This window comes from Pan paniscus, chromosome 19, assembly GCF_029289425.2.
Source record: "Pan paniscus chromosome 19, NHGRI_mPanPan1-v2.0_pri, whole genome shotgun sequence".
Lineage (NCBI taxonomy): Eukaryota > Metazoa > Chordata > Mammalia > Primates > Hominidae > Pan > Pan paniscus.
Genome location: NC_073268.2, coordinates 89,909,988 through 89,923,472, shown reverse-complemented (window position 1 = coordinate 89,923,472; position 13,485 = coordinate 89,909,988).

Sequence of the window (13,485 nt, the reverse complement as noted above, 5' to 3'; positions counted from 1 at the left end):
ATCACATCTGAGGAGCTTGGAACCCAGGAAATGCAATGAGCCCATCTGGAAAACCGTGGGCTGAAGCACCTCCCAGGTGGGGGAACAACTGCCCTCCTGAAACATGCAGTCTGGCAAAAGGGATAGGTTAGGGGGAGTAGGAGTCAACTCAAAAAAAACCTCCAATGTGCTTGGCTATCCTGGCCAGTTAACTCCATACACTATTGCTAATGATGTTAGTGTATACTGTGAATAATCGTAAACTATAAAATTACGTATCATTTCATTCATTCAGGAAGTGCTGTTTGGGCACCTACCACATGCCAGGCACCGTTCTGGTCTTGGAGGACACAGTCGTGAGCAAACAAGTCCCTGACTCTGAAAATTACCTTCCAGAAAGGGAGACCAAACATCCCACTGCATCCAAATAACATATGATCTAATTTCAGGATGCAGAAGTATTAGGAAGAACCAGGCGGGGAAGGGGCTAGAGCCAAGACCTGAGGAAAGCAAAGGAGTGATCATGCAAAAACATAAGGAAAAGTGTTCCAGGCAGAGGGAATGGTCAATGCGAAGGCCACGAGTTTGGGAAGAGCTTAGTGTGTCTGAGGAACATGGGAAAAGAGTGGGTCGTCTGGAGGCAGTGGGAGAGGAGGTACAGAAATCAGCAGGGGACAGGTCGCACAGAGTGTAGAGGCCATGGAAGGTCTTCGGCTATCACTGAGTCAAGAAGAAGCCCTTGGAGAAGGGAAATGGAGCTGGAGCACATAGGCAGTTTTGGAGGAGTTTTTCTATAGAGGAGCAGAAAGATGGGGTACTGGCCAGAGAGGGGAGAGGGCTGGAAAGAGATTGTTTTTCTTATTTTTAAAGAGGGAGCTGGGCCGGGCACGATGGCTCACTCCTGTAATCCCAGCACTTTGGGAGGCTGAGGCAGGCAGATCACGAGGTCAGGAGTTCAAGACCAGCCTGACCAATATGGTGAAACCCTGTCTCTACTAAAAATACAAAAAAATTAGCCAGATGTGGTGGTGGGCTCTAAGTAGTCCCAGCTACTCAGGAGACTGAGGCAGGAGAACTGCTTGAACCCAGGAGGCGGAGGTTGCAGTGAGCTAGGATCACACCACTACACTCCTGCCTGGGCAACAGAGCAAGACTCCATCTCAAAAAAAAAAAAAGAGGGAGCTATTAATGCGTGTTTATGGGTTGGTGAAATGGCCCAGGAGAGAGGAAGACAACAATGACGCCAAAGAGAGGGGGACAATTATAGTAGAAAGTTCTGTGTAGACAAGAAGAGCCAGGAACAGCCCACATGCTCCTGCCGCCTGTTCCAGGAACGTATCTACGTTTCCTGCTTGCATCTGTACAACGTCCCCATTTGGAGGGTGACACCACGCACTGAGATTTTTGTGGGATTATTCCCAATGATGCCTTTCTCCTGATGTAATTATGAAGAATTTTTATAAGTGTCCCAGTTTGGACAATAAATTAGGTGGTCGTTCTATCTATGAGGTAGGTAGTTTTTTTTTTTGTTTTTTGTTTTGTTCGTTTGGAGACAGTCTCTCTCTCTTGTCCAGGCTGGAGTACAGTGGTGCAATCTCAGCTCACTGCAACATCTGCCTCCCAGCCTTACTTGATCCTCCTGCCTCAGCCTCCTGAGTAGCTAGGACTACAGGTGTGAACCACCACACCTGGCTAATTTTTTGTATTTTTGATAGAGACGGGATTTTACCATGTTGCCCAGGCTGGTCTTGAACTCCTGAGCTCAAGCAATCCACCTGCCTTGGCCTCTCAAAGTGGTGGGATTACAGGTGTGAGCCACTGCACCTGGCCTGTAGGTACTATTTTTATCCCCATTTTACAGTTGAGAACACTGAGGCTTAGAGAGGTAAAGTAAGAGGCCCAAAATTGGAGAGCTAGTAAATAAAACAAGGCCTGCAACTCCAAGTCCTTGACCCTGAACCCCCATGGGTGGAAGTTTGGTTCTGAGCACAACAGCAGACACAAGAAGCAGAAATGAATCCCTCTAGGCACATGAAAGGGTTAGGTAATAGCTGAGCATGGGGTAGGGGCAATGGAATTTCCCCTCAAAAATCACACATGGTGGCCGGGTGCGGTGGCTCACACCTGTAATTCAGCACTTTGGGAGGCCGAGACAGGTGGATCACTTGAGGTCAGGAGTTTGAGACCAGCCTGACCAACTTGGTGAAACCCCGTCTCTGCTAAAAATACAAAAATTAGCCGGGCGTGATGGCACATGCCCGTAATCCCAGCTACTCTGGAGGCTGAGGCAGGAGAATCGCTTGAATCTGGGAGGCGGAGATTGCAGTGACCCAAGATCGTGCCACTGCACTCCAGCCTGGGCGACAGAGCAAGATTCAGTGTCAAAAAAAAAAAAAAAAAAAAAAAATCACACATGGCATAAGGCCCGTTTGCTTTTTTTCGGCAAGGACCATAGGACAAATAATTTAATTATAAAGAGGTTAATGTGGGTTTGGAGCTCTTCCAGAGCTGCCTGATTTTCAACGTTAGCCTGTCCTGTCTGATGCCTGCAGCTGTTACATCGTACCCAGCTGACTGGTGACCATGTGGCTTGACCATGTTTCCAAATTCTAACTAAGAGAACCAGGAAAGGTTCAAGGCCATGGAAAACTGATCATAGACCCATAAGTGCAGCCATGACTCTCCTCCTGCACCCAGAGTAGACATAACCACCCATCATGCCATCTTTCCAGCTTAGCCAGGAATGTGCAGCAGAGTCCTTCTTAATGCAGTGTTCCTGTCAATTACTCTCCAAGTCAAGGCTGGTCTTGAAAAGGAACCTCGTAGCCATACTTTATTTAGGCAAAGTTTTTCCTCTAAGTAGGGAGATGGAGTAAATAGTCTCTAAAGGTGCAATCCTAACATTTATTTTATGCCCCATATCCACATTTGCTTATACTATCCATTCCAGAGCCAGTGCCCTGTTCTCTGATGAGAGCAGAGAACAGGATTGAGTTAAACATGTTTCTCTCTTCCCTTAAGAAGGCACGTATTTTGCTGTGAGAATCAGCCGTCATGACAACCTTCATTTTGATGCCAGACCAGCTATTTTCTTTATCCTGAAATTTTAAAAGTAGACTGTCACCTCTTCCCTCTTTCTTTTTCTCTGTTACTATTTCTACAGCAGTAAATCACAGATCAAGGTCTAGGTACATGGTCAGAAGGCTTCTAGCAAATTAGCGATGCAAACTGTGATATCAGCCAACGACCTTGATTACATTTACTTGTAAAAATCAATGGAAAAAAGTCAAAGAAAAATGCAGCCAATTCTTTTTAAGTGTAAACTATATTTGCTGGATATTGTAGTAATTATTACTCCTGTTTATTGCCTACCTAATAACCATCAGGTATGTAATGTATCATGCTGCTCCAGGTTCTTTAAATACTCCGCATCCATTATTTCATGCCATCTTTACAAAAATTCTTGCAAGATAGTGACTGTCATCTTCGTTGAACAGATGGGGACGTGTCCAAAATCTTACATCTAGTAAGAAGTGAGCCATATGTTTCAATTCTTTCTACTCCTTCAGTGCTTTAGCATTTCCAGAGATGAACAGGGGTCTGGAGTCTGGCAGACCGTTCTAGAAATGAATGATCATCTAGCTCGCTGACCAGCCGTCAGAGTAGGTCAGGGGAAGTGACACCAGGAGCAAAGACCAAGAAATGGAAACTGCAAATGCTGATGGAGACCAGATGTCAGAGCCATAGATCCAAGGGCAAACTTATGGCTGTTAGGGGAGGGGAGGGAACTAGACCTTTGCATGGTGAAATAGGGATACCAGGGAGGTCTGGAGTAGCCAGCCCACGAGCTTATTGCCGGAGGCTTTAAACACAATGACTCAAGAGGTAGCATCTTCATTGACCTTGCTTCTAGATCCTCCTCCAAACCCTGATTAGTTGGAGTGTTAAAACCTCTGCATTTCCATTTTACTGCTAAAAACAGTGAGACCAGGAGAAGTAACTTGATCAAGGTCACACTGCTGAAAAATGACGGAGTTGGACCTACGTGGGCCTGACTCCGACTCCAGCACCCAGAGGGCAGGTTATCTCTGTGGATCGTCAGCGGAAGGTTTGTATCCTGCAGCTACCAACCAGCAGTCCAGCTTGCCTCTGGCTCCAGGGAGCTCCACCTCACCTCTGAAGACAGGGCACAGAGGAGCCTGACAGGTTACTTTTATTATGAAATAATTCTCACCTGTGGAAAGAATGAGCCATGTGTATGTAAGTTAGAAAAATTAATACAGTGAGTTCCCGTGAGCCCCACTTATGAAACAGATGATTACAGGAGCTGGGAGGACCCCGGGTATCTGTCTTCCTTTCAGTTCTCCCCTAACAGAGAAGCCCTGTGCTGACTTCTGGGTATAGCATTCACACTCCTTGATATAGTTTTACCATGCACGATTGTGTTCCTAACAACAGGTTGTTTATTTTTGCACATTATTGAGCTCAATATAAATGGAATCATAGCTAACACTTACACAGGCTTACTATGTGTTTATTCAGCTTCATGTGTACTTTATGATAATCATCCCCATTTTTAAGATGAAGACACTGAGGTATGGGAAACATAACGAACTCCCCCGAGGTCACACCACTGGCAGGGGATAGAAGCAGGATTTGAACCAGCCAAGCAGTCTGGCTCCCGAGCCGGCACTGTCACTGGGATGTGGTGTGGTGTTATCCTGGAGCTATTCCTTGGTGACTTGCTTATGTCTGTTGGTGCCTGTAGCTACCCTTCATTAGTTTTTGTACTGCATAGGGCAAGCTACTGGGACAGGTTAGTGATGTTCACGCAGATGACTTTCAGGGGCCGGCACTGTGGGATGCCCGTCTGCTGTTTGATTCCCCTCTCCACCCCTCTTTCCTTCTCACTTAGCTGAGCTCTGTTTGAGCAAGTGTGTTCAGTGATGATGACCCCACCTACTGGCCCACAGCCCCAGGGTGTGAATTATGGTGGGTTAAAACCTATTTGATTCAGTTTGCTGGTGTTTGGTTAGGCGTGGACATGGGGTCAAGGGGACAAGAGCTATATGGCTTTGAGAAAGGGTATTTTATTTTTATTTTTATTTTCACCAATAAAAAGGTGCAGGGAGAGAGGACAGGAGTGCAACTCTACAGTGGAGAAATCTGGCAAACCCTATCCTGATCAGTTGGCCAAGGCCAACATCATTAGAAATGTCGTGTGCTATCATGTACCCCCTGATAGGGTGTGATGAGGAGGGACAACTTCCCCTCTGTGGTCCCTTCCCCGACAGCTCATAACCTCAGTTAACGGTGAGAAAAACATCAGACAAAGCCATGTGATAGTATATTCTAGTAAATCCCTGACTGGCACTTCTCAAAAGTGTCAAGATTGTCAGAACCGAGAAAAGACTGAGAAATTATCATAGACCAGAGGAGACTGAGGACACGGGACCACTAAATGCAATGCAGTATCCTGGATGGGACCCTGGATCAGAAAAAGGGAAGCAAGTGGAAAAATTAGTGAGATCCGAATAAAACCTGCCTTTTAGTTTATAAGAGGGGAAACTAGATGGGGAGTATACAGGAACTCTGTGTGCTATCTTTGCAGCTTTTAATTACATCTAAATGTATTACAAACTAAAAAATGTAACAAAAAGGAATGAGGGGTAAAAGATGCACAGAGAGAAGCGTCCTCCTGTTTGCAAGACCCCACCCTGCATGTGGGAGAGAGCTGCAGCTGCCACCAAGTGACATCACTCACCTGTGAAGGTTGGCAGAGTGGATAGAAGAGAGCTGCTAGTAGCTGACAATATCATCAAGCCTCAGATTTATCCAATTTTGCAACCCTATCTATCCCCAAGCTTTTCTTTATGTAAGATAATAAACCCTTATTGTTAATGTTCTTTTAGGCAGGGTCTTTTTCTTTCTGTTACTTGCAGCCAAAAGCATCCTAATTTGTCCATTCCAAGACTCAGGCTTGTGACATGCCTGGATCAACTGTTACTTGCCTAGGCTGCCCTCTTGCCAGCTCAGGGTTGTGTTGCCTGGGGCAAGGCACCCTCATGGCCATTGTGTGTGTGTGTGTGTGTGTGTGTGTGTGTGTGTGTGTGTGTCTGTGTGCGCATCTCCAGCTTAATTAATCTTGTGTTGAGTGAGGGTGCTGGAGTGATCCCAGCAGAGCCTGGGAAATGACTATGCTGGAGTGAAACAAAAGGGACCCACTGGACTGTGACAGCTGATATTAAAATACTACAACTCACTTCATACCCAGAGTCAATGCATTATATTCCTAATAAATAATGGGTTACTGCAGGTTAAGTGTTGCTGCATTCCAATTGTTGATATTTAATTAGCTCTAAAATTAAAGTGTTCTTTTATCACCACACTGCTAGGACTACTTTATTCCTAATTGATTGAGATTAAAGTGTCTCCCAAAGATCCCAGTGTCCCTTTGTCAGCCCAAGTGTGAGAGGATTTAATGAAAACGTTTGACATTTCAAAGTGTCATATAAATATCTTGAAATTAAGCAAAAGACAGGTTTTTTTGTTATATTTTACAATCAGGGTGCTGATGGGTGAGGAAACACTTTTTAATAGGGATGAGGTTTTATGAGAGGAATAATAATGGCTGAGAGATTATGTAAGTGGGTCGTGACAAGGTGGTGGAAAAAGTCAGCTTGATGTGAGGTTTTCCTGGGGCCCCTCTGATTGCCTGGAGGGTGGGTGGGAGAATGAATTCTAAGACAAAGAGGACTGGCTTTGGGGCTTAATGTGGGTTTGAACCCAGCACTGCCACTTACAAGCTGAATGACCTTCAGCAAGTTATTGGTCTGCCTGAATTTCACTTTCTAATCCTCAAACAGGAATAAAGACACCTGGTTCTCAGAGTCATGAGAATAGAGATCATGTTGGCAAAAGAACTGAGCCTGAGCTATAGCAGGTGCATAATAAGTGGTAGCAATTATTGGCCCCCTTAATGTAGTTCTGAATGTATATTTCAGGATGACTCAACTGATCATCTATGAGTAGGACAGGGTGAGGCTCTCAGCTGGCCTGGGCTCTTTGAAAGTTAAGCTACTTCTCCATCTGGCTCCAGACCTCTCCACTTTACCGACATCTTTGGCAGGTATTAGGGGTCCCCAGCTGGGCTCAGCAAATGTTCTAGCAAACCCCTTTGCCTGAGACCCCACTTGCCACTCTCTATCTAAACTTCTTGGGTCAGAGCCTACTTGTTTTCCTCTCTGACTTATATCCAGCCACAAATCTCAAACACTAATACCTGTGCCACCCTCCCCTTCGATTGACCTCCTTGCATTAGTTACCCATTGCTGCATAACAAATTGCCATGAAACATAGTAGTTTAAAGTAACACATGTTTATTATCTCACAGTATCTGTGGGTCAAGAAACTAGGTGTGGCTTACCTAGGTCGTCTGTTTCAGAGTCTCTTGCAAACTAAAATCAAGATGTTGCCCAGGGCTGGGGTCTCATCTGATGGCTCCAATGGGGAAAGATCCACATCTAAGCTCACGTGACCTCAGATTGGGAACTAAAACCATAATCAGCCTCAGGAGCACCATGATATAAACATGGAGCTAACAAAGGGAGAACTAAGCCCACAACAGGAGTTCGTGTATTCACCTGCCTCACCTGAATCTCCAACCTCAACCCTGTCTCTCAATTTCAGTTTTTCTTTCAGATTGCTAGTCCTTCACAAATCTGAATGACCAAATCCTTGTGACAGGGTGTCTTAGCCCATTTGTGCTACTATAACAAAATATCTGAGACTAGGTAATTTATAAAAAACAGAATTTTATTTCTCACAGTTCTGGAGGATGGGAAGTCCAAGACCAAGGTGCCAGCAGATTGAGTGTCTAGCGAGGGTTTGGTCTCTGCCTCCAAGATGGTGCCTTATTGCTGCATTCTCCTGAGAAGACAAACACTGTGGCCTCGCCTTGCAGAAGGGATGAAAAAGAGCAAAAAGGGCCCAGCTATTTCCCCCTAGCCCTTTTAGAAGGTCACTAATCCCATTCATGCAGGTGTCTGCATGCCTGCATAGGGTCTAAAGGCCCCACCTCTTAATACTGTTGCAATGGGGATTACATTTTAACATGAATTTTGGAGGGAACACACACATTCAAACCATAGCACAAGGATTATTTAAGACCAGGTGAGTGGTGGAGGCTAATTTCATTCATTTGGAAGGGATCTTAAAGATTTAATTTCACCCCTAATGATTGTTGGAACCACCTCTACAAATGTCTGTGCCACCTCCACTGGTAATTCATTTCACTCAAAGAAGTCTCTGGAAGTTTGAAAGTTTATCTCTTAAGGGTATTGAATCTGCTTCCTTGTTGCTTTCTCCAATGAGCCCCTGGACCAATTTAGCTACCTTTGTGATGGTCATAAGTGCCATCTTTTGCCCAATACTCTGCCTCTTCCATACTCCAGGCATATGGTAGAATTACACTAACTGGCCCCCTGTGGTTGGATGGAATCATGTGGCCACTTCTGGCCAATGAATTGTGTCATTTTGGGCTGGGGATTTAAGTGCTGATGGTAAGACCCACTATGGCTGTCTTTTCCCTCCATGTGGTGATCAGCAAATTTCCTGGTGGTGGCTGCTCCATCAGCTTAGATTCCAGAGCAAGGATGATGACTATGCAGGGGAAGAGCCCCATGGAAACATAGCAGGAATTAGAAAGGGGCTCTTCACGTTTCTGCAGCTGAGACTTTGGTGTAGTTTGCTACTGGAGCCTAACTCTTCCTATCCTGACTGATACACTCCTCTCCTTATCCCCACTCTTTTTTTAAAATTATTTTATTTTATTTTATTTTTGAGACTGAGTCTTGCTGTATTGCTCAGGTGGAGTGCAGCGGTGTGATCCTGGCTCACTGCAAACTCCACCTCCCAGGTTCAAGTGATTCTCTTGCCTCAGCCCCCTGAGTAGCTGGGATTACAGGCACCCACCACCATACCTGGGTAATTTTTGTATTTTCAGTAGAGACCAGGTTTCACCATGTTGGCCAAGCTGGTCTCGAACTCTTGACCTCAGGTGATCCACTAGCCTCAGCCTCCCATAGTGCTGGGATTACAGGCATGAGCCACCATGCTTGGGCCTATTTCCACTCTTTAGTTTAGTAGCTCTGCCATTGAGGGAAGGGGAAGTTAGGTAAATTCTAGGGAAATTGGATGTTTCCTTGCAAGGCTACAGATGTTTGCTCCATTAAGAGTTACCTGACACAGATGCACAGCATGAAGGCTGTGGGAAGCCAGAGGTAACAAGCTGCAAACCTGTATAATCCCATTTCCCACTGAACATGGCATGAAACCTGCCGAGATCCTCACCTCAAAGAACATGACTGCCTGGAGACGGCATGCACACTGCAGATCTGATTCGAGCCCCACACAGGTGTGAGGTCTCAGCTGCTGCACTCTGGCTCTCCTTGAGCATGCCCCGGCTGTTAGGGAGAGAAATTCTGTGCCTGCGCACATCCTGCTGTTCTTTGCCCCCACTGGGTTCAACACATTCATCGAGTGAAAAACAGTCCCTGACTCTGGTGTGAGAGGGCTAATTGGCAAGTTTGTGCATCGAACGTCTGTTCAGCTTTCTTTCTATAACTTCGGTGTTTAGTTGAGAGGGACAAGATAGGATACAAGATGTATTATTTTCTGAGTTGTTGACTGTCTGCTAAAAAATCACTTGGCTTGTGAAGTTCAAACACATTTGTGAAAAATAGCAGATGCCTATGAAATTGGACAATTAGCTTTTGGAAGAGAAAGCTAATCAGAAGCATAGCTCTGACAGCAATTATTTGATCCTGTCATCCTGAGAATCTCTGTGGATGCTCATTAGCCATAACATACACATTCATTCATATGCACTCATGCACACAGCAGGTCTCATGCAGGCAACAGGCCCTTGCAGCTTCATGCATTTTCTAACATCTCTGTACCATCACCTTGAGGGAATGGGAGAACAGAAACGCAAGGCTTCATATCCCAGGAGAGGCCCAGGCGGCAAGACTGGCGATACCAATCCTCAGAGGGGTCTGCATGCCCATAAGCAATTTTACAAAGTAAATGGGGGTCAAACTCTATCAGGGGAAGCGAGTGACAGGCTCTCCGTGGCCCAGGACATAAATTGTGCTCAGACTCCCGCTTCTAGAATGCTTCTTCTCCTCTTATCCTGCCATAGAGTATTTCCATCTTCTCTCTAATACGAACAGCTGGCCTGCAGGCAATCTCGCATGTTGTGTTGACTTTGTAGGTAGCTTGACTGCAGGCTAGAGCAAGCTTCCCAGTGCAAACTGGGAAAATACAAGGTACAGAAGCCCAGGTAGAGGTGCTCAGGCCCTTGCAGAGGAGGGATGGAAATCTTTCTGGTTTCCCTCCCCAGCTCCCTCCCCTCCACAATTTATCACCACACTCACAGAGGCCTATGTGCTGTAGCAACCACACACCTTGAGATTTGCCAAAGTTGGCCTGGTTCTATGGTGACAGCTACAGGAGGAACCGTTCGGACTCCAGAGCAAACTCTTGCGCTGAGCCTGCCCTAGACCACCACACCTCTAACAGACCCTCTTCCTGGACACAGGTAGCTCTGCTACTGGGCTGAAGTCTGGAGTCCTCCAGGCTGGAGGTACCACTCAGCTGTGAGCCCTGGGGGCAGTGAAGCTGTGGCTTGCGCTATGTTGGTGTTTTCTTGCCGAGAACTGTTTTAGGTTATGACTGTCCATAATGAGATTGAATTGTAATGATTTGGTATTGAATTCCCCTTAACATTCAAGGGAAATGGATCCTGACTGTTTGTAAATGTGTTTGCAAATAGTGGAATGATCAGACTAGACCTGTGTGTGCAACTCCTTTCTTGGTATGCCAAAAGCAGGGGTGCTCGGGATGCTGAGCAGAGAGGAGGAAGTGGGCTTTGAGGTTCCAGGACCAGGCCTTGACCTTCCAGGCTGTGGTTAGAGAAGGCTGCTGTCTGCCCCAAGGCCTTCCTTCTACTGGCTTGTGGTAGGGCTGAGTTGTATGGGTGGTGTGTGGTCAATTGCATGTGCTAATGTAAATAGAAACTTACCATGAAGAAACTTAGCCATGAAGAATAAATACCATCAACACTTATATGATATAATGGACAGGATGAATGTTACAAATCTTATCACTGCTCTAAGCATTGTACATGTAGGATCTAATCTAGTCCTATGTCCTTGATGAGAGAGCTGATGCTAAGTAACTTGCCTAAGGTCACACAGGCACAAAGTAGAGGCCCTGAGATTTGAATCCAGGCCATATGGCTCTGGTGTCTATGGCTTGACTATCTTACTGTGCTGCTAACAGCAGAGTCAGGTATGATCTGGTGTTGATCAGCGCTTGGGAGAGCATGTTAGTTATCTACCGCGTTTAACACATCACCCCAAATCACTCCAAAACTTCACAGCTTAAGGCGATCACATTTGTGATCTCAGTCTTTGTGGGTGGGGCCTCTGGGTGTGGCCTGGCTGGGCCCTCTGCTTTGGACTGTCTCTCAGGCTGCAATCAAGGTGTTAGCCAGGGCTGGAGAGTGGGCACTGTGCCATTTGTGAAGGCTTGACTGGAAAAGGCTTCACTTCCAAGTTCACTTTTGTGGCTGTTGGCAAAATTCAGTTCCTTGACAGTTGTTGGGCTCAGGGCTTTCGTTTCCAGCTGGCTGTAGGCTGGAGGCTTCTCTCAGTTCCTTGTCGCACCAAAGAAGCCAGCAAGAGAGAAAGTCCACTAGCAAGAGAGAAGTTACAATCTTTTAAAACTTATCTCAGAAGTGACAATCATTATTTTTGCCATATTCCTGTGATTAGAACAAGTCACCAGGCAAGACCATGTTCAAGGAGAGGAGATTACACAAGAATGTGAATACCAGGAAGTAAGGATCATCTTAGACCACTTTAGAGTCAGCCTGCCACAGAGAAGAGGGTAGCCAGCTCCAGTGCCTATGACCCAAGTCTAAGATTAGGTGAACATTCTGCAAAGCTTAGAGGCATGGGTTTCCTACCTATGGGGAGGGCAGCTCACTTCTACTCCAAAGAAGCTTATTGAGAGGATGACCTCCTGATAGTTTTATCTCCTATCCTTTTGTGTAGATATCAGAATGAGTAGATAGAATCTTGTTTCTGAAAATGATGCTAAGATCTGCTACACAACCATCATTTTAAAACAATTTTCCACCATGTTCCTAACCTTCCTTCCACCTCTCCTTGTTGAGGGGTTGATCCGTTTGTTAAAGCAGATATTTGCTGCTATGCAATTGGCACAGCACCTGCTAGTAAAGACCTACAGATAAAACACACAGTTCCTGGATTTAAAAGAGCTCAAGTGACATTTATTATGTTAGCCATATTCCTTTGGTTAGAACAAGTTGCCAGTCTGGTCCACATTCAAAGAGAGAAGATGACACAAACGTGAGTGCCACGAGGTGGGGATCAGCTTAGACCATCTTAGAGTCCACCTGCCACAGAGAAGAGGTATCTAAGCAGAAGATCCTCTGCAAATGCGACATAGCTCTAGGAAGAGAAGGCTCAGAATCCTTTCCATTATAACCCAGATGCCATGTGTTACAGCAGAGATTATAACAGCATGCCATGGGTAAGCTCAGGTAGGCTTGGGAACTCGGGGCCTATGGAATTTTCCCCAGGGGAGGTGATAAGATTAGCTGCATCCGGAAGGACAATGAGGAATCAGGGAGGTGGTGGATGAAGGAATCCCCAGACAACACACACAACCTCTAGAAGAGTCCAGAGACTTGAGGGATCTCAGCACTTTCTGGGAACTAGAAGACACCTGGTGGGGCTAAACTCAATGAGGTGGTATGAGGAAGCTGCAGGTGGTTGAGAACATGTCCCAGCCCTACTGGCTGCATTTGGAAGGTCTTTGTGTCAAGAGGAACCTTCATTATCAATACATACTTCATGAGCACTTACTGCATACCACTTGTGGTTCTATGCACTAAGAAGATAGTGGTAAATAACACTGAAAAGGTCGTGGGTTCCCAAGACCACTTCCCTTCTGACACCAATGGAAAAGTTTGGGGGTTATCCAAGACCAGCCTCAGGTTCAATGATTCACTGGAAGGACTCAGAACTCAGCAAAGGCATTATACTTATGGTTGTGATTTATTACGGTGAAAGGATACAGATGGAAATCAGTCAAGGGAAGCGGTACATGGGGCAGGGTCCAGGAGAGACCAGGCATGAACTTCTGTTGTCCTTTCCCAGTGGAACTTTGGACAGCACCTGTTTCTTCCAGCAATGATGTGCGATAACACACACAGAGTCTGGCCAACCAGAGATGCTCACCCAAATCTTGGTGTTCAGAGATTCTATTGGGGCTCAGTCACATAGACACGATTGACTGCCTGCCAGGTTGACCTTAGTCTCTAGGCCTTCCAGAAGTCAAGCTTATACCAAGTGGTCCAAGACCACCCCCCCAACCTACCACAAATCATATTGTTAGCATAGAAAATTTAGGGTG